The 22,138-nt window shown below is 30.6% G+C and overlaps 1 protein-coding gene and 1 non-coding gene across 3 annotated transcripts in view; both read left to right on the top strand.

Annotated features, from left to right (window-relative positions):
- LOC131852058 (angiotensin-converting enzyme-like) overlaps positions 1 to 22,138 on the top strand; it is a 176,613-nt gene that overhangs the window by 42,741 nt on the left and 111,734 nt on the right. The gene's annotated exons all lie outside the window — the stretch shown is intronic.
- LOC131852089 (U4 spliceosomal RNA) lies at positions 1,734 to 1,860 on the top strand. Its single transcript, XR_009357910.1, has one exon. It is a non-coding gene; the product is annotated as a U4 spliceosomal RNA (small nuclear RNA).

Here is a 22,138-nt window from a genome sequence, read left to right as displayed (position 1 = left end):
GACGTACTCTGAAAATTATATAAGAATATTAATTTCAATTAAAATTATTCTTTGAATAATTCAAGGACAACCACCAAGATACTACTATCTATTACTTACTTATCTATTATTTAAACAAATTCATGTTCGTTTATGTACATGACGACATTCATAATTAGTCTAATATTAAAAATTAAAGGTAGGATTTGTAGTTTTTAGGAATGGCAAGGCATGAGAGGTAGGACACATACTATAGCCAGATGTAGGCAGTCAGCTAGTTTGACATTTCCATAATTTAAAAATAAATACTGTGATGTTATAGCGGTTTAGCACGCTGCTGTGCTTCCAATAGTCACGAGTTCAATTCCTCGCAAACACGGCACAAACATTTGTATTCATGAAAAACATATGTACTTATATATTCAGAAAAAAAATTATCTAAGTATATCTATTATTTGTCTAGTATTAATAACACACGCTCAGCTTAGCTTAGGACTAGATGGATGGATATTATTATAGCATTATAAACAAAAGAAAGAAATATATGAATTATAGTAATGTTGGAAACTCAAATAAATAATACCATTTAAAGCCTGAAGACGTTATTTTTATCAAGTCAATTCCTCACTCTGTAAACAAGTTCATTAGGGTTCGAACCGAATCCTACGGTTGGAATTACAAAGAGTTAGCTGTTCGGTTTGGAAGTTAGCTCCCAGCTAATTGTTCGGTCATTTACGTTATCGATGGTAACTGATGAAGAGAGCTGTTGTTTTGGTTGTATGAGTGCGGAATAAATTATTAGCTTTTCTCAGTGAATTGGTTTTGGCATTTAATGATGTTGGTACAAGTAACAAATTATACCTAAAGGTCATATAGATTGAATGAGTTCATAACAGATTGAGATGATGATGAGAATAATAATAAATACCTATGTATACATATATATATAAATCACACAGCGTCCTCTAGTTCCAAACTAAGCAGTGCATTGAAAAACTATTATCTACAAACATTATGAATGCTAAAGTGTGTCTGCATGCGTGTAATAGCTACTGTATAATGTAGAAAGATAAACTCGCGAACATAGTTGTTTCATGTACTTATATTTCAGAATCAAATTCAATACCGAGAACTAGTGTATTACATCGCTATACCATCAAGGTTGTCAAGATTTCTATCCTACGGAATTTCTTTTTTTAATATAAACACAAAGGTATTTGCAACAAAATCACATAAATAAGTTCTATAGGCAAAAAGGAAGTAAATTTATCCTACACGTTGAGCTCGTAAAAACGAGATATGACTGGATATTTGAATATAAAGTCATATAATATATGAGTTTCATACAAATAAGTAAATTTTCTAAGCATTATACATATATATCTCAATGATTTAATTCGAAACACACAATACAATTTGTAGTTTCTATAATGTATGAGGCAATATTAAAATTAATTATAATAGGTTTCATTTAATTAACATATAGTACATCATACTGTCTTGCTCAAAAACAAATAGAACCGAATATGGAAGCTATACCTTTCGTAATAGCGCCAGTCGATTGAAAAATAATTATAGTAATAAGACATTCAAGTCGGGAATTAGACCGTATGGCTGCTATTTATTACATATCAACCAATAATTGCAAGTTTAATCAATTCTAGTAGTAGGTAACACGACAATTCAACAAAATATATCTAATAAAGTTAACATTAATAAAATCCTAACTGTAGTATCCTGACCCTAAGTACATTAACTTTATGCAGAGGCAATATCGTAACCATTGAGATTAATCCGAGGTGTGATAATTGCTAGTTGAAAACTATACTAAGACCATTAAATTAATTTCATGTAAAATATTGTTGCGTTTGGATTTTGACAAGAGATTGGAATGTAAAGTTATCATTTTCCATATGTTTTGATTATTTAAGATACCATTAATAGTAAAAAAATTAAAAAAGGAGGTTACCAATTCTGTTGACAAACTACGGAGATGACTAGTTTACTCATAAATGTCTTAAATGGATCCAACGACAAAACAAGCCAAAACACGATGAGTTACAGCCAATTCTTACGCCCGGCGTCTGGCGGGTGGCCAAAGGAAATTATGAATTTAGAGTGTTTTACGCAGTGCCCATTTTAGTATCCTTTTTTTTGTTGTAGGCTCAGTTCCTCGAGCACATTAATATTGGTGGGTGTCAAATATTGTTGACATTGGCATGGCTTATTAGATGCTTTCAAGACCTTGTCGTGTAAACGTTGGCTTAAATGCTGGTGCTAATGAGAAAGAGGATTGTTATTATTATTAGGCTAAACATTATGAACAATAATTAGTTATTTCGTTCCACAGATACGAATATCTTACTCTACAATTAAAGTAGACTTTAATCATAGGGAAATTACTATATTATCAAAATGGGAATTAGTCATATCGATTTCGAAAATAGACAACAGTTATTCATTTACTTATTCAAATAACACGTAACGAGAATATCTATTTATTAAAAAAATGAAAATGTATATATTGATATATATATATATATATATAAACACCTCTTTGGGCACTTTGTTGATCACGCCACAACCTAAACACTTGCTGATTCCACCTTTTGCACTGAATAACTCGACTCCTATCGCGTATATCTCAGGCGGTATGGCAACGTCGCATTCTATTTTGCAATGTGGCCATATATATTCGTCGATAGTACGATATACTCGACATATTTTTTACTAATAATTCGTGACTGAATGGCTCCGAACGGCTAAATTTTTGGTATACACAAAGACTTTTTGGCTCTGAATATATTCCAAAAATCAATTAATTATGTTGATCACTTTATATACTGGTCCTTACTGCGATACTTATTTTCATCCGAATATATATAGATACCGTAACGGTCTATCAATTATGAATTTATTAATTTACTAATCTAGATATTTTATATTCGCAATGCTCCATACATGCAAGCTCCAGCAACGGTGGAGGCAGGGTCCCCCCTGCACCGTACACCGCACCCCGCGCACACAAACAAATTAGATATTTTTTGAATACACAAAGACTTTTTGGCTCTGTATATATTTCAAAAATCAATTAATTGTGTTGATCACTTTATATACTGGTCCTTACTGCGATACTTATTTTAATCCGAATATATATAGATACCGTAACGGTCTATCAATTATGAATTTACTAATCTAGATATTTTATATTCGCAATGCTCCATACATGCAAGCTCCAGCAACGGTGGAGGCAGGGGGGAGCACCGTACACCGCACCCCGCGCACACAAACAAATTAGAATAAATTAAATTCATAAGATTATTTATATATTTCGACTGCCTCGGTGGTCACACCGCTTTACATCCGATGGTCGCGGGTTCGATTTCTCGCACGGTGCAAACATTTGTACTCATCGGTCATCGATTGTTTTCATCGGTCTGGGTGTTTTATATGTATATTATATATGTATTTACAGAATAAAAATATCTATTTATATCAGTTCAGTATCAGTCTGTGTTAATTGTCCAGGGCTATTTATTATATTTTTATAAACGGTTATCTTTTTCCATCGCACCGCTCGCTATCGACAGTGAATTCATAGAAATGTCACTCTAAAAACAAAAATAGTTTTGTGTTTTGTATTTCAAATACTAAATGCAAAATAGGTATTTTCAAAATACTTTTTCAAAATAAAGTACCTTTTGAATTTTTGTCCAAACCTCAGATATTTTATTTATTTTAGGTATATCAATCATTACATAGTGTAGTATAAAACAAAGTCGATGTCGCATATAACCGTACATAAATAAAGAAAGAAGACTTTTTGGCTCTGATACCGTAACGGCCTATCAATTATGAATTTATTATACCTAATCTAGATATTTTATATTCGCAATGTATGTAGCATTGTAATATCCGCCTCCATTCATTGTAACGGTGGAGGGACTAAATAGTTGAATAAAACTGAATAAGCACTTGCTCCACTCTATAGGTACTGCGTCGTCGTCGTATGCTGTTCATTTTTTCACTCGTTTTGGCGCCAAGAGAGGGTCACATAGTCGTGGTCAAGTTAAGAACTTATAATTTAATTTTGATAACAATAGATACAAGTAAAAAGTAGGTATTATATTAATGTACGTAAGTACTGTACTTAAAAATATTTATTCTTTATTGTACATTTGAAAAACTTAACACTTAAGGACTTGTACAAATACACGTACATACTGCCATTTTCTCTTAAAGACATCCAGAGAAGCACTATTTATCAAATACGCGGGGTGCACCGACCTTTGACCTTATAACAGCTGATTCGCGCGTAACGAATTACATTGCTACTTACATTACTATTTTATAGTGGATATTTCACTATAAAATATTATTATTTCTTTAGATTATGACATAATAGCATAGTTTACATGATTTTAAGGGAAACATACGATAAAAAAATTCCCGTAAAATGTAAAAGATAAAAAATGGTTATTGTTGGTTATCCTTGAGAGATAGACATAACCATCACGGACTTTTTTGTTGACCTTATTTTGATACATCTCAAAGCACTAGACAATACGCATTTTCATTAAACAGTATTGTATTTTTTTTATTTATTTAACTTTAATGCACAAAAAAAATTGTATATGTGGCGGACTTAATATCTTGCCGCGTTATTTACCAGGCAACCATGAGTGGTGCAGCGAAAGATTATTGGCGGTGCACTAATATAAATAAGAAATGTCAAAAAAAGATATATAAATACAAAGCAAAATATACATTTCTATAAAAAAATAACAATATACATACATAAATATATAACCCATAAATGTATAAATAAATACATAATGATCCGATAATCAAATTATAAGTACAGTCTAAAATTGAAAGTAAGAAAAACAGAAAATATAGAGAGAACTATAGGGATATAACAGAAAGATGTGAAAAAAGGAGAAGGACAGTAAAAAAGTTACAAATTTAAATAATATTCCCGCAATTTCTGTTTAAATGAATTTATTACATTATTATATATATTAGGCATACGACTAGCCTTATGACTGTTACTTTTTTTTAATCTATACATCTATACATGTAAATAAAATTGGAGTGTCTGTTTGTAATATTGAAATAACCGTTTTTTACTACTTGCATATGAATATAAATACGGTACATACACCAAAATAACATATTTTACAAGTTTTGTCTGTCTGTCTGTTTGTTCCGGCTAATCTCTGAAATAGCTGGACCGATTTTGACGGGACTTTTTTTGGCAAGTAGCTGATGTAATAAGGAGTAACTTACGCTACTGTTATTTTAGAAAAATAAAATAAAATTTCACGCGGACGAAGTCGCTGGGGCCAGCTAGTCTATAGATATACCGAGATTTAATATTTAAGTTGCTATTATGTTGTTGACAAAATTTTACTGTAATGTTACTATTACGTTATCCTACACAATTTAGTTAAAAACCACGTGGACGAAGTCGCGGGAACAGCTAGTGTATAATATATTAGAGATACCTACGTGTTTTTTTATTGATGACTAGCTGTACACGGGATTTCGTCCGTGTGGAATTTAACTTTATTTTTCTAAAATATAAGAAGTTAAATTCCACGCGGACGAAGTCGCGTGTACAGCTAGTTGTCGGTAGTCTAGCGATTTAGCTAGCACACTGCTTTGATTCCTGCTTGGTGGTCGAGGGTTCGATTCCTCGCACGCTGCAAACATTTGTATTCATGAGTATGATTGTTTATAACGGTCTGGGTGTTTTCTATGTATAGATAATATATATGTATTTACGAAAAAAAATCTTTGTATTTATATCAGTAACCATAACATAATCTTCAGCTAGCTTAACTTGGGTCTAGATGAAGCTGTGTGAATTGTCCTGAGATTACTATTATTACTATAATAAATCTTTTCAAATCAGCCGATGTTTATTTTTGCCATAATACGTGCTGTTACCATGTGATAATATTACGTACGTACTTATTAAACTATTAACTTATTATTAAATTGTTTGTATCGGTCTGGGTGTTTTCTACGTATAATATATATGTATTTACGAAAAAAATCTTTCTATTTATATCAGTTGTCTAGTACCCATAACATAATCTTCAGCTAGCTTAACTTGGGTCTAGATGAAGCTGTGTGAATTGTCCTGAGATTACTATTATTATTAATTGGTACACAGGTAAACTACTAACTAGGCCATATTGGTGTTGTTTGTTATGGTGAAAAAAATAGTATATATATAAGTTACACGTACAATTTCAAAGACTTATTTCTTCAAAACTAATGGCTATTCTGAAATAAAACTTTAGGGTTTGTATATGTAATGTTTGCATATAAAATATGGTTAAAGGTTACCAGTGTATTTACACTTTTACTGAACAAACAGAGTTTTTTAATACTGTAAATATTGTGTGGAAGGCATCAATTACTTTCAGCGCATGTATAGCTTTTATGTTTTCCTAATTATTATTATTATTAAGTTTAAAGTGGTTGAATTTTACGTAAGGGGTATTTATACATTATTTCTAATTTACCATTTATTTTAAGTTTTTTAAACTCTATTCATCGAGACCTATCTAATGAGTCCAAACACGATATTTCTGCTGTAAGTTTTCGAAGAGTATGTTCATCATCTGATAATACTGGTGCCAGCATGAAGTCAAGGTTAACAGATAACTAATTACTTTTATTTCGTCAAAATCTTTAGATTACGTATAATAAATTCATAATATCGCTACCTATTCAAATCAAAACAAGTATTAGGTACTTCATGTACTAGTATATAAATTCATCAACACACAAGTAAATGATTTTTAAATATATTCAGAGCCAAAAAATCTTTGTGCATTTAAAAAAAATTGCCGATACGGATTCACTATTGCAGGAAATTGTTGAAAAAATATATATCGAGTATAGGTATCTACTACTATCGACGAATACATTTGGCAACAACGCATGGTCTCGGCCGGAACGGCAACATCGCATATTAGAATACAAAGATAGTGATAGAAAGAGAGAGACAGTGGAATCAGCAATATCTACGGATCGTGGCTGGATCAACTAAGTGTGCAAGTGTATATATATATATATATATATATACATTTGTCTTTAATTCAAAGGAAATATAAATAATGAACGCATCACATTTAAAACAGTATAAATAGTTAATAATTTAATAATAAGTTAATAGTTTAATAAGTACGTAGGTAATATTATCACATGGTAACAGCACGTATTATGGCAAAAATAAACATCGGCTGATTTGAAAAGATTTATTATAGTAATAATAGTAATCTCAGGACAATTCACACAGCTTCATCTAGACCCAAGTTAAGCTAGCTGAAGATTATGTTATGGGTACTGATATAAATACAAAGATTTTTTTTCGTAAATACATATATATTATCTATACATAGAAAACACCCAGACCGTTACAAACAATCATACTCATGAATACAAATGTTTGCAGCGTGCGAGGAATCGAACCCTCGACCACCAAGCAGGAATCAAAGCAGTGTGCTAGCTAAATCGCTAGACTACCGACAACTAGCTGTACACGCGACTTCGTCCGCGTGGAATTTAACTTCTTATATTTTAGAAAAATAAAGTTAAATTCCACACGGACGAAATCCCGTGTACAGCTAGTCATCAATAAAAAAACACGTAGGTATCTCTAATATATTATACACTAGCTGTTCCCGCGACTTCGTCCACGTGGTTTTTAACTTTATTTTTCTAAAATAAAAGTAGCCTAAGTTACTCCTTATTACATCAGCTACCTGCCAAAAAAAGTCCCGTCAAAATCAGTCCAGCCATTTCAGAGATTAGCCGGAACAAACAGACAGACAGACAAAAATTGTAAAATATGTTATTTTGGTGTATGTACCGTATTTATATTCATATGCAAGTAGTAAAAAACGGTTATTTCAATATTACAAACAGACACTCCAATTTTATTTACATGTATAGATGTATAGATTATTATTTATTTATTTATTTATTCATCCAAAATAATACAAATTGTGTAGGATAACGTAATAGTAACATTACAGTAAAATGTTGTCAACAACATAATAGCAACTTAAATATTAAATCTCGGTATATCTATAGACTAGCTGGCCCCAGCGACTTCGTCCGCGTGAAATTTTATTTTATTTTTCTAAAATAACAGTAGCGTAAGTTACTCCTTATTACATCAGCTACTTGCCAAAAAAGTCCCGTCAAAATCGGTCCAGCCATTTCAGAGATTAGCCGGAACAAACAGACAGACAGACAAAACTTGTAAAATATGTTATTTTGGTGTATACCGTATTTATATTCATATGCAAGTAGTAAAAACGGTTATTTCAATATTGCAAACAGACACTCCAATTTTATTTACATGTATAGATGTATAGATTAAAAAAAAAGTAACAGTCATAAGGCTAGTCGTATGCCTAATATATATAATAATGTAATAATTTCATTTAAACAGAAATTGCGGCAACATTATTTAAATTTGTAACTTTTTTACTGTCCTTCTCCATTTTTCACATCTTTCTGTTATATCCCTAGCGTTCTCTCTATATTTTCTGTTTTTCTTACTTTCAATTTTAGACTGTACTTTTAATTTGATTATCAGATCATTATGTATTTATTTATATATAATATTTATACATTTATGGGTTATATTTAAATGAATTTAATCGATAAAATCGTTGTTAAGTATTAAATTAATTGTAAGTGATATTAACTATTATATTATGCATAAAAAATATTTGTAATAATAAAGAAAATAGATTTAAAATGTTTTACTTGTTGTGTTAGTTATTTATAAGATCTTACTATAATTGTTAGCTGCTTTACAATTTAGAAAGTACAATAGGTAATGTAAATTAAAATTAATTGAATACTTAACAACGTTTTGTTCGATTAAATTCATTTAATTATTAAAATAGTTAATTTAAAATTAGAATAAAGACAAAAAAAAAATAACAAAAAAAAATAGGTGGCGGGAATCGAACCTTGAGCGTCCGTTTGGTAAATTGATTCAAAGGCTTATTAAAATCAAAATTCAAAATTCAAAGGCTTATTTCTTCGAAATTACTGGTCATTTTGAAATAATACTTAGGGTTCGCACCCGGTACCCTTATCGGATACTACTACTACACGGAGTTTCGTCAAAATAAAATATCTAGGTTAGGTATAATAAATTCATAATTAATAGACCGTTACGGTATCTGTATATATTCGGATCAAAACAAGTACTATGAAATAAGAACGAGTATATAAATTGATTAACACAAGTAATTGATTTTTGAAATATATTCAGAGCCAAAAAGTCTTCTTTCTTTATTTATGTACTTGTTAGATGCGACAGCGACTTTGTTTTATACTATACTATACTATACTATGCAATGATTGATATACCTAAAATAAATAAAATATCTGAGGTTTGGACAAAAACTCAAAGGGTAATTTATTTTGAAAAAGTATTTTGAAAATACCTATTTTGCTTTTAGTGTTATAGTACTTTAACTGTTATATTTTAAGTAACAATGTTTAATTATAATTAATACTACTGCACCAACACTCCGATCGTGCAAAAAAATTTGCTGTTTCATTATTTTTTAGTTCAATTAGTGGTCTACCTAAGTCCTGGGCTAAGGGGGAGGAGAGTCATGACGCCCCCATGACTCCCATGACCTCCATGACGCTCCCCCCTGGATCCGCCGTTGCATCTTCTCTTTATTCGCTCAGTAACGTTGTTACAAAAGAAAAGATTCCCGTCCAAAAAATAATAAGTATTGAGGTTTGATCTGGAGTCACGTTACTCCAGACTGATTTCTATAAATATTTAGATTAGATAGACTATTATTCTTGAAATACTAGCTAGACATTATTAAGTTACTGTAGCCATAATGTAGTAGCCCAAACGTGCCAATGAGGAAGCCCTTGGCAAATGCTGCACCCTGATTGGCCCGTTTGAATTGGATCAAGAACTGCTCGTATGCCAAAAAGGTGGATTTGTATAAAATCGTGTATATATCGCTTAATTATTATTATTACTCGTCGTGACAGTTGTGGCTCAAAACGGATCAACATTTATATATGGTCAGCTGGCATTAGATCAACAAAAGGCCTCCGGATCAACAAGTGAAAATGGATCAACAAAAAACTACCTATACGGCACGTCTGAGCCACAAAGTGCCCAAGGGGATATTTATATATATATATAGAGATTTTCTAATCATGTAAACTTGTTCAGTATTTCATTATGTCATCTATCGCATAACATATAATAAAAAGTATTTTTGAATAGAGAAAGCCACATTTTATTAATCTAAATTTATAATTTTTCTCTTAATTGATATTAAAAATAGAAATTGTAACAGTTGGCATATCTATTCGCGTGATAATTGTAGGTAGACCGCGTAGGCGCTGCTGACGCTGCCCGTGACGACGGGGAAATATGAAAGATTTCTACCAGTTAATTGGTCTTTGATGCCTTTGCGTTTTACAAGCTCAATTATTTAGGGTGATTAATTTTTTTTGGGAATACTTTGATCGTAGTATTGCAAGCAATGGGCTTCCAAGCACGGTTTTCAGGACTAAGTATAGGTTTTAGGACGTTGGAAGGTTTCCTTTGATATTTAAACAACATAAGTACTTTAATTTTTTCTAAAATTAGCAAGTAACTTTCCCCATATTATAAGATGACGTCAGACTTTAGGATAAGTGATTAAAAATTGAGGTTTTTAGTAAATTTATTTCCTGAGCGGTTCACTACTAAACTACTAGTCTTGATATGTTATTTATTGATAGAAACCATTTTATATACTGAAATGCGTCATATTTCAATTCTGTTTTAATCAATTATTTAATTTTTTTGTCGTAACTAAGTACTATAATTTACACGTACCTAAAGTACATGTTGTTGCGGCATTTATTGACTTGTTCAACTCTTAGGTATGGTATATATGAATACTAATCATAATAGTGAATAACTTTCTTTCGGAAGCACACTACAATCTCATTACAGTTTACACCATTAAAATAGGTAGGTAAAAAAAAACCATCCAAGTTCTCGAATATCAATTACAATTAATAGTGCACATTTATGAGTTCCTTCTACTTTCTTCCATAATTGCAATCTCACTGCTAGACCCAAATCCGTAGTTAGGGGTTACCCGACGTCAATCTTAGCTGCCTTGTGCCAATATCGTAACCTCTCTAGGATGATATCGAGTGGAATATTTTATCTATTTATTACGAGTCTCTATCAAACATACGACATGTGATTGGTTAGCGTTAATTATAGTAGAAGATATTAATGAAAGGATTTATACAGAATGGCGATACATATACATAATAATGTACTGAATTTAATAAAATTAAACTTAAACCTACAGACATAATTAGAAAAATATGTACAACATATGTATAAATAAATTAGTCAATTATCGGCATGTACCATTCTTAATAACAGACAACTGTGTGAAAAATATCTTAGGAATGTTTAAGTACCGTACTTAAATTTGCACTAAGATAAGGTAATTAATAATTATTTATGGGTAATATTATGAAACAAGGTTTCGGCATGTCATGCCTAGGCATATCTGTCATGACTAATCCTAGAAAGATTATTGGATATACTTCTTACTTTGTGCCTAGATAATTCTGTAATCACAATGATAAAAACACTAATCTAGTAGTAATATCTTACCATGTGAAGTAGCTCACATTGCTAACATTTTCTATCACGTATTATACAATACTGAATTCTTCAAGGAGATTAAAATTAATTGATTCTTGGTTTTAATATAGCTTATCGATTTATACTAGGTATGATTTGATTATATAATACAGTTTACTAGAAAAAAGTCGGTTATGTGCTTGCTAAGAATAAACTTCGAACAACAAACTAGTTGACGACCAATCTAACGGTAACTGGTGACTGCAATACGGACATATCCTCATCACGTGACTTCCATGGTACTCAAGGGTAGGAGTACTCATGTCATTATTTTTTTTTACTATTGACAGTCTCGGTGGTCTAGCGGTTTAGCTTTACTTCCGATGGTCGCGGGTTCGATTACTTGCACGGTGCAAACATTTGTATTCATGAATATGATTGTTAGTATCGGTTTGGGTGATTTCTATAAATATTATGTACGTATTTACAAAAAAGTCTAGTGCCCATAACATATGCTCTGCTTACCATGGGACTAGGTGACGTTGTGTCAATTGTCCAGGGTAATTATTCATCCCTTCGTAACGTGTAACTGTTGTTGACTGCCCTTTGACCGAAACGCGTCTTAAAACGCATGTTGCTTGGTTGCTTGGTATATGTCTTATGACAGAGGTACTCAGACTTCTTTCTACAGACTGGATCTTGATCGTTAACGTATGGATAATTAGACAAATGATTATAAATCCGAAATTCTGTCTGCATGTCTGCCTGTTATTAACTTTTGATATCTAGATGTCTAAACGGATTTTAATAAAATTTGATCTGATGTAAATAGAGTTACGATAACGAATATAGGTTATCTTTATTTAAAAAAGCAAGCGAAGTCGTGGGTAACGGACATGTCTTATGTCTTATAAATAATTCATAACTTTAAAGTGCAATGTCTGTTCAAAATAGGAAACTATTCCAACTAAACATAACATAATTTAATTAATTAATTTTCTTTGGGCAAAACTAGAATCACGCTGACCATCACCACTTTTAACATGATGCAATTGCCTATATCGTATGTATTAAATAATTGAATATATTTATTATACATATATATAATCGGCAAGTTGGTGTGTCCAAAGAATACAAGGCCATTACAACTGTTACTACTTGTTATACAATGATTCATGAAGTAGGTACGGTAATTAAAGTTCAGACAAACTGAATAATTTAAGTTACGGCTGAACGGATTACATTAACCGTTGATCCATTATACCTTAGTAAATGGATCTTTTGTAGTAATAGTTGAATAATGTGGCATGTAACAACTTCATTTCTGTTTCATTGTAGTTTGTCAATGGTAATTAGTTTTTTAGGAATGTTATCTTCCGTGGAGACTTTTATTCATATATTATGTGCCCTGTCAGTTTATCTGTTAATTTGTAGGCTACAATTTTATAGATAAATATAAAATATATTAATACCAGTATCGACCAGTATCCAAGTGTTTACTTGTCGAAATACATTGTGATGTCTTAATTTCTGTAAGCTTTACTATGTAATGAAGTCACTATAATTTCTTAGATTTAGTATAAAAGAAGAAAAGTTTGTAACAGTGTTTTTTATGTAACTGAAATGCAAAACCAAATGCTTTTATATAAGAACATCACTACGATGTCACGTTATCTTGTGACGCCCGCGATAATAAGTATATTCTGCCACTTTGCTAGACTAAGGGTTAATCCCATTATTCTGTTATTAAAATTACGCGTATATTTATTTTTATTTATATGACTTATCAAAAACTACATCAAAGATATTTGCATGTCAAATTTATTACTGTGTGCTTAAAAGCATAAGCATTTATATAACAATAACGTGATAATAAATTTATTTAATATCGTGATAATAAGCCTCCTTCTGGCTTTATTAATTATGAATGAATATTATTATCTATCAAGTGGAAAGCCAGCACTTTATTTCTTGAAAGTGATCCGCCTCTATTGTTGGAGATTTTACTGTCTTTTAATTAATTTACGTCCACGATGGATAAAGATTTGACAAGGTAAACCCAATGAGAAAACCAATGCAAAGTTTCAAATTGGTACTATCAGCGGAAATTGTTAAGCTCCGCTTTTTAGATTAGTTTATAAAGTACACCGATGTAGTTAATAAAAGCGAGTTTTGTTACTATTTAGTAAGTTAGTTTAGAAACTAGCTACTAAATAACGGAATAGCGTGAATGCCGTAGTATTTAAGTTGATGCATGTATTTTAAATTGCTATAAGTATTTTCTCATAGGTTTAATTTAAGTTTCATTGTATTCGCAGATGTTAATTTTTGTATCTAAATAGTCCTTTGTAGAGACGAATTGAGTTTGCATATTATATAGTTCGTAAATTAAGTTTATTTTAAAAAATATGGAATCTGCCTGCCATAATGACATATGCTGACGCAGCACCAGTGAAAAATGATGAGTAAGCCAGATCAGTTAGCTCATAGCTCAGAAATCAGCAAGAATTACGGCGAAACTAGACACACTAGGTCGACACACGTTCTACATTGCTAGCCCTATTGCTAGCAATAGTTAACAATTCAATACTTCACTAGTTTTCAATACAAGGAAACACCCTTCTCCTTCTTCTTAAAAATAGCTATCGTTCAAACATTAATGTGTAATTTTAACTAAATATGGGCTTTCTATTCTTAGGTAAATACGTGCCAAATTTCACAAAGTATTATACATACCGGATATTCCTAGGACACCGTATTTAACAGTTTACAAAAAAGTAGGGTGATATTTCGACTGTAGCCTTTTATGCATAAACACTGTTTTATTTTTTATAAATGTGTAAATGTTATTAGGATCTTATTATTATTCTTTTAAAGTATTATTTTGTCTGCTTACTTTGCGACGGGAGTCCTATCTATTCTTAATACTATTTTATTTTAAAGATTAGGTACCTTTTAGTGGTTCTTTGGGAACTTTGGTTTCTTAGTAAATCTTTGGGATAAGTTTAACCCGTTAACCTGGGAGTTCACACTTAATTATGCAATATAGTTGTATAACAGACGCGAACTTTGTCACTAGGACGTGTCAGTCACGCTAGAATATAAACCTAAATTTTATATATGTATATATTTATTTTATTTTGTGTTACGTGATATTTGTGTATGAAGGTTAAAAACGATTTGGATATTCATTCTATGTTCAGGCTTGTATCAGTTACCTTGAAATCGTTGAAAAATAGTATTTGTAATAATGCAGGGCACCATACATTCGTACTAGAAATTTCAATTTTCTTTTTCATTTACTTTGATTATTTTCTGTCTGAGAAACATATATACAAACATTATTAAAACATGCTGGTTTATAGTAATCTAAGAATAAAATCTTACAATATTAAAACGAGAATTTTTGTTTCTAAATCTATAATGATATAATGGATGGTTATGTAATATCTTAAATAATTATAATGTATAATATAATATAACTATTACTGTTATTCAGGGGCTTTGTTCATAATATACGAATAACCCTGAATATTATTGAAAGACACTATAAGAATATTTTAATACAATTTTCATATTTTAATAATATTTGCTATATCAAAGTCTAAAAGTCAATTATAGATAATTTTCCTCATTAATTTAGCATACAAATATCTAAATCGATGTTACTGTACTCTCGCCGCTGTGTTGACAATTGAGTCAATTTTATTCATTCTTCCCGAAATGAAAATGAAACAAAAGTCAGTATTCCTTTGTATTTCTTTATGGGGAGGAATGCATAAAATATTCAGGGATTTCTTACAGTAAGTTGGTAGTGAGAAGCCAGGCGAGTCAAATTGCCTATGTCGTTATGATAGATGCCAAGTTTTATTTCTAACCTTTGTGTGAACTTCGGCGATGTGATCTATACTTATTTATTCAATAAAGTATTGGGAGTCAGTTTCAGTTGAATATAAATAGGTTAAATAAGTGGAAAAATATATAGCTAAAAGCGAATATACAGCTATTTTTGCGTTATATGCGGGTCAACACAATACCTACATTTATTTGATACTCTTGTTCCTATACTGCGGTCTGTATTCATTATAATAGCCAAATAATTTAATACATAACTTAAAAAAGAAATTCTATTATAAACGTTTATATTTTTTTATATGTACAAAACTATACTGTATTAACAAAAATGTAATAATGTATCATATGTATCATAAAAAATGAAGCTCTTACAACTTTTCACGACAGTTGAATATTTACATTGATTAAGAAATTTTACTATGAGATATTGTTTATACAGTTTTGTGCAAGAGTGAGTATAATGCAGGATGAAGTAATTTTTATAATACTGCGATGTAACACATTCGAATATTACAGAGTGTATGCATAACACGATCAGATAAGTATCGTAAAAATACTGGAACACCATGTCGGTTACACTGCATGCACTATATCTTAGATAAGTTGCCAACCCGATAAGGACTTTAGTAAAATTTGTAATAGAAGATAAGAAATTTCTAGAAAGGAAATGTTTTAATTTAAATTATGTAATTGTTTCGTATATTTTGCTGAGACTATATAGTTTGGTCGGGAATGTAACAATTACATTCCTTAAAAAAATGTTATTCTGACATAAATTTATAATATTGAATCACCGACACAGACATACAATATGTACAGAAATGAATCCGTTGATGTATAAATAATCATTGAAATATGTTTTTGCGATATATTTGCACAGATACACATATAGAAATAAAATTTTATACATTTAGTTGATAAACCTACATAGCATATTGTAGTATACATTTTTTTGTTTCGTTTTATATATACCTATAACTGACTGTCTAATATTTATTATACACCTAGTATATAAAGTCTAGTCTACAAAGTAGGTAGATCTGATTCCCCATTACAACAATCTAATTTCCCGAATGTAGCGAGAATATTGTATTATTAATAAATAGTACATATTTATTTTATTCATTCTTATAAGAAATATACCAATTTACTAAGAAAGGATGGAACGAAGCCAAAACTAGTATTAATCTAAAATAATCTTAACTGATACAATAAAATACATTGTCAGCGTGCTTGTATTTACTCCTTGAATTTGGTACCAATAAACGCCAGTACCTACTACAGAACCTAAAGTTAGAAATATTATTCTGTAGATGCATATGAATACATAGATATCATCTAATAGTCTTTGCAGTATTTTATGAAACCTCATAAAGTTCAAAACAGTTTGCAATTTTTTTTGGATTTCAAGAAAAAGTTATTTTTATTGGGGGCTTCTGGGCTATTGTCAGGTACTAATAATATCTGTACCACTGCAACCGCTACCTAGACCCGTGAAGGACAAGAATTGAAGTATATTAAATATGGATATAAGACTTTTGTAAATATGTTTCACAAGAAGAGAAAGTTCTTTAAAAAATTGCATCTTCCTTGAGATAATAAAGGAAACTACATTGAACCTTTATCGATTCGAAACCGGAAGTATATATTTATTTTATTTACTTCCCTTACAACGTGAGTTCGGATTAAACGCTGTTTGTGTATGCTAAAAATATGCGCGTAATGATAAGAGAAACGTGCTGAGTAATTTATAAGCTACATCAAAAGACTTCAATCTATAATGTTTGAATGTTTCACCAATGAGATGGGTTGCCATTACAATGTTTCCACATTAATCACGCCACGAAGCCTTCAAGAGTTTTACGCGAAACTGTAAGCCTGGGCATAAATAACTTACGCAAGCGATGTCATTACGCAGCATCTAAGATTCCTCAAGAGTTATTATTTTATTTTTCATCGTAACTTATAAAAGTTAAATTTCACCTCTGAAATTTAAAATACCTTACGCATAAAAATGGTTGTAGATCTTTAGTTGAACTCTTCCCGTTACTTTAGTGGATGGGTATATTTCAAACCCCAGGGTTGTTAAATAGTGAATACGAAGAATGCGAGTGCAGAGGGATTAAAATGGCCTAAGTTTACCCTGATGTAACTGTAGTAACTCTAGTCATCCATATTTCACTAATAATAATGAAAAATTTACCTAGTCTCGGATTATTTTGATTCTGATAACAGTTTTCGTCATCATCGTCGAAATATAAATTTATAGGTTATATTAATCATCATTAAGAAAGGTTAAAGTAAATGATATTGGAATTTATGATTTCTAGAATTTGTAAGTAGTAAAACTAATAATGATGATGAAAATATATTATTTAGACAGGGCAGTGACTTTTGTAAACTTAACCGCATCATCACTTAACATAAGGTTATGTTATTTCTCACGAAATCATACATCTTGGTACTCGCTGTTATATAACTTAATTAATCTTCAAGATAGCAGTCTGTAGGTTCAGCCCTGCCTCAGTCAGGGTCATATTTCAGAGCACAATTTTCATTTTACTTGTAAGCACTTCAGTCGCCAAGAACTTTTAGTATAATCGTTATAAATGTTTTTTAAGTTAATTCGAATAAACTTGAAAAGCAAAATAGTATGAAAGTAACCATGTAACTTTTATACAGATCGATAGAGGCATGTACATTTATACATTATTACACAGAAAAATTGCTCTTTTCTAATGTAGGCCAAATGAATAATTTTTAACTATGATTGTTGGGATTTACATGGACAAGATTGTTTAAGGGCGTTTTACAATCTTATTTCAAAATATATCTTGGAGTTCAGATGACGACTAAGTTACGTTGTTGATTCCTGATTGATTGATCTCAGGATACGCGAAGTCTTGCGCATAACCTTTGCTTAATAGATGGATGAGACTTGGGTACCAGTTTAAATTAGTTTTTATGTAACACCTAACACTAACATCAGGTTTCCTACAGCTATTTTTCTATACTTAAGACAGTCGGCATATATCTACTTTATTCCAAGAAAAATTGTAAATCAGGATACCAAGACGGTTTGCATATTTCCACTTAAAATAAAATTAAACTTTCTGGTCTCAAAGAAATTTCTTTTCTGGCAAAACCCTTGGACGAAGTTTAATTTACTTTTCTTCGTATTTCATGCTACACTTTCGTCTCAAAATGCGATTCAAGATCAAATATAAAAAAAGGGGAAGGGACGAAAAAGTCTCTTTGTACAAGACTCGTCCGATTTAATTAGTATGGCACCCGGATGAATCGGAACGGTGAGGTTCGATATAGATTATATTATACGCTGTAAAGAAATGATAACAATCTACAATTAAAGAGATTGACTAACGAATAATTGATTCATCAACGCACACTGTCTAAATCACTGGGACTGTTAATTTGAATATAATCTACTAGCTGTTATACGCGATTTCATCTTCGTTTTTTTTTGAGATAAAGACGAGCTTACGTCCGTCCTCGTATCTATCTTCTTATCATATTTGATTAAGATCTGTACACCATTTTCATTGTGAAAAGTAACAAACAGATAGATATAGTTTCGCATTCATAATATTAATATGAATACCTACCTATTCATCATTCTGATTGGCGATCTGGTTGACTTTTCTTTATAGCAGAGAAAGCAATGTGCTTGCGACTAATTAGATGGTCAGGGCGTGTGTGTTACCGTCCTTTAACGAAAGAATTTTCTCTTTTCTGAAGGTGTGATGTCGTAAAGGACATTACATACATACATACTACGTTATATGTTGATTAGTATTATATCGTAGCTACGCCTTGACCTAAAATATAAACAGCTAGTTTGCTTATAGACCGATGTATGAACATAAACAAGTTTGTGGACTTTACAATGATGCGTTTACGCAATTAGCAATTAATTAATGTTATTGTTTAATGACAAATCAAAGCCACTACTTATCATATTATCTATGACTGAAATAATATAATAATAGTTATCTTATCGTAATCAAATAAACAATAAATCTATCTTAAGTAGTGGAAATAATGTATTTTTATTTTAATTTAGAACAGTACAATGTTTTAATGATAATGATTTATGTTAATTAAAGTTTGGAACATTACATAATTTTATCATATGTTATAATTGTAATATAACATATTGAATTATTATTATAATTTGGTATACAAATAGATAATATTTGTCACTAATACATTTTGTGTCTTGCATGAGCGGTATTACGGGCGTTACATGATAATGTGATGTCCAAAGTGTTATTCTTGTATTTGAATGGTGGGCCATCAGATTGTTTTTGCCATGAATTGAAAGTTATACTTAGCAGGCAAATACGTGATCATTTTTCAGTAAATTGAACCATTCAAATTATGATTATGTAAAAAGAATTAACGTAGAGTCCTTCACTTTTTAAGTTATATAGGATAAAAGTAATAATAATTATTATAACCTAATGTACGAAATATAACTATATATATATAGTAACAAGTTTTTTCAAATATGTGTATAATAGAATCAGAATCACATATTTGTTTTTTACTTTTTTAACGATTGTTTACAATTCTGGCTAGGTACATTTTATATAAAAGATATATTTGACGTTATACTATTATTTATGAATGCTCAATATTTCGGCGCTGTTATCAAGATATATACACGCCCTAATTTTGTTTTAACTGGTCAATAAATAAGTTTATAAGAACCATTCTATTGCTACGGGTATTTGTAAACTTTCTTTGTAATAAAACTTTCATTATTAGTAAAGTTTCGTAAAAAAATATTTTATGGACTATTAAAATATTTTTGAAGGATGAGAATTAGTGAAAGAGCCATAAATTATGCAGTATAAACTTAAAATATCTACAGATATTTTATGAGGAGTAGAGATTATGAATAGAAAGTTTTGATCAAGTTAGAATATGATATTTATATTAGTTTTTCTTCTAATATAATAACTATATTCTTCAGAAAAAAAAACGTTGAAGGTTCATTTAGGTATAGTGTTTAAATTTCAGTAATCTAAAATAAGTAAGTATAGTTTCGTTTGCAAATTCTCTATTATAACTTACCGACTAGTAAAGGAATTTTGTGAGGGCCTAGTATATACTTGAAAGTCAATCTATTCGATAATATTGTAAAACTATAATAATAAATATATTTTTTATACCATAGGCGACAAATGAGCTTGCGGCTCACCTGATGGTAAGTGATTACCGCTGTCCATGTGCACCTGCAATTCTAGGGAAATTTCAAGTGCATTGCTGGCCTTTAATAAGGCTCTTTTCTTGAAGGTTTTAAAATTGTTACAGTTTGGAAATACCGCTGCTGGAAGATGATTCCACAATGTGGTTGTGCACGCAAATAGTCATAACATTAAAACCTCTTTCAATATGAACTCATTCATCATCTACTTCTTTCTTATCCCATTCATTTGGGGTCGACGTAATATGTTTTTCTCTTTCATCCATCCCTATTCGCAGTTATCTCGTTATTTACTCCATTTCTTGCCATATTATCTCATACACACACAGTCCATCCATCTCTTTTTCGGCCGTCCTCTGCCATAATCAGCTGCAATCATATGTAATACTTTCTTTAAAATATTAATTTCATTCCAATGCCAACTTCCACTATATGCCAATTCCTTCTTTCAATATGAACTATTACTTATACACTAATAGAGGGCATCATATAAAATTAATTAGAATTCCAAATTAGATGGACGGCCCGTGAAAAGTAGTAACTGTCCATACACTAGTATGTACTAGTATATGAACACCACTACAGATATGGCGTCGTTATGTGCCGCCCGTTTTAACTATCATACATTACCATGATGATGACACAAAGTAAATGAAATTTATTTTTGGTACGTACTTTAAATAAATATTATAAATATTCTTCCTGTAAACGTTCTCACAATTTCATCATAGCCTCTGTGAAATAATTTTAAAACGCTTTCCACGGTGAAACGTCTCGGAGATAAATTATAGAACAACAGTCATTCCAGGCTTATTGGATTACTTCATAACAGATATGATTGCTTTATTTCATTCGTAATAATAATTACATTACAATAAGTACTTCCTTATTTTGCTTTTATACTACCATTAAATAAAATATATATTTATTAACGTATTATTCAATATTTTGGAAGATATTTCATTTTTTTAATATCTCTAAGCTAGAGGTAGATATGTATATAGGTAGGTATAGCATTAAACAGTTATCGGATATAACAACACCATAACAGTTTTGTGTTATATATATTTTTTAATATAAATAAAATAATTAAGTTCTCAATAGTACAGTAATAAATGAAATAGAAAAAAAGCTTAAACTTACAATATATTTAATATTCACATGCGATATATCATTGAACAGCAAATACTGTATGTAAGGGATTCCTTCCCCAACAAGTGTTACTAGGATTATATTTTATGTATCCAACACGTATCTTATTTAAATATGCCGTGAATCTTGTATGTGATTTATGTACCCAACTTTTGTGAATTCTTTACAGAAATGTACGATATGTTTTCTTTTTATCCATTTTCAGCATATTTTGCTTTCTTGCAATAACCATTTGCCATACTGAA

Source organism: Achroia grisella, unplaced genomic scaffold (assembly GCF_030625045.1).
Source record: "Achroia grisella isolate CSIRO2021 unplaced genomic scaffold, CSIRO_AGI_Agris_v1 utg821, whole genome shotgun sequence".
Lineage (NCBI taxonomy): Eukaryota > Metazoa > Arthropoda > Insecta > Lepidoptera > Pyralidae > Achroia > Achroia grisella.
Note: the sequence above shows the minus strand (reverse complement) of the source record. Positions and strands in the feature narration are given on the sequence as shown.